We start from the raw sequence: 1,459 nt of genomic DNA, 5'->3' as shown, positions 1-1,459 counted from the left end.
TGTCTCTACTTTAAAGAGTCCTCTCCTGCTGATGTTCAGGTGTATATCAGTATGTAGTTTCTCTACTTTAAAGAGTTCTCTCCTGCTGATGTTCAGGTGTATATCAGTATGTAGTGTCTCTACTTTAAAGAGTCCTCTCCTGCTCATGTTCAGGTGTATATCAGTATGTAGTGTCTCTACTTTAAAGAGTCCTCTCCTGCTGATGTTCAGGTGTATATCAGTATGTAGTGTCTCTACTTTAAAGAGTCCTCTCCTGCTGATGTTCAGGTGTATATCAGCATGTAGTGTCTCTAGTTTAAAGAGTCCTCTCCTGCTGATGTTCAGGTGTATATCAGTATGTAGTGTCTCTACTTTAAAGAGTCCTCTCCTGCTGATGTTCAGGTGTATATCAGTCTGTAGTGTCTCTACTTTAAAGAGTCCTCTCCTGCTGATGTTCAGGTGTGTATCAGTATGTAGTGCCTCTACTTTAAAGAGTCCTCTCCTGCTGATGTTCAGGTGTATATCAGTATGTAGTGTCTCTACTTTAAAGAGTCCTCTCCTGCTGATGTTCAGGTGTATATCAGTATGTAGTGTCTCTACTTTAAAGAGTCCTCTCCTGCTGATGTTCAGGTGTATATCAGTATGTAGGGTCTCTACTTTAAAGAGTCCTCTCCTGCTGATGTTCAGGTGTATATCAGTATTTAGTGTCTCTACTTTAAAGAGTCCTCTCCTGCTGATGTTCAGGTGTATATCATTATGTAGTGTCTCTATTTTAAAGAGTCCTCTCCTGCTGATGTTCAGGTGTGTATCAGTATGTTGTGTCTCTACTTTAAAGAGTCCTCTCCTGCTGATGTTCAGGTGTATATCAGTATGTAGTGTCTCTACTTTAAAGAGTCCTCTCCTGCTGATGTTCAGGTGTATATCAGTATGTAGTGTCTCTACTTTAAAGAGTCCTCTCCTGCTGATGTTCAGGTGTATATCAGTATGTAGTGTCTCTACTTTAAAGAGTCCTGTCCTGCTGATGTTCAGGTGTATATCAGTATGTAGTGTCTCTACTTTAAAGAGTCCTCTCCTGCTGATATTCAGGTGTATATCAGTATGTAGTGTCTCTACTTTAAAGAGTCCTCTCCTGCTGATGTCCAGGTGTATATCAGTATGTAGTGTCTCTACTTTAAAGAGTCCTCTCCTGCTGATGTTCAGGTGTGTATCAGTATGTAGTGTCTCTACTTTAAAGAGTCCTCTCCTGCTGATGTTCAGGTGTATATCAGTATGTAGTGTCTCTACTTTAAAGAGTGCTCTCCTGCTGATGTTCAGGTGTATATCAGTATGTAGTGTCTCTACTTTAAAGAGTCCTCTCCTGCTGATGTTCAGGTGTATATCAGTATGTACTGTCTCTCCTGGGACATGTCTCCATGCTTTAATGTTCAAAAAGCTCTTTATTGTTCTCATACTGTCTGTGCTGCAGCACCTCTTTTCACCC

The sequence above is a fragment of the Notothenia rossii genome (assembly GCF_949606895.1).
Source record: "Notothenia rossii genome assembly, contig: scaffold_318, whole genome shotgun sequence".
In the NCBI taxonomy this organism is placed as follows: Eukaryota; Metazoa; Chordata; class Actinopteri; order Perciformes; family Nototheniidae; genus Notothenia; species Notothenia rossii.
Note: the sequence above shows the minus strand (reverse complement) of the source record.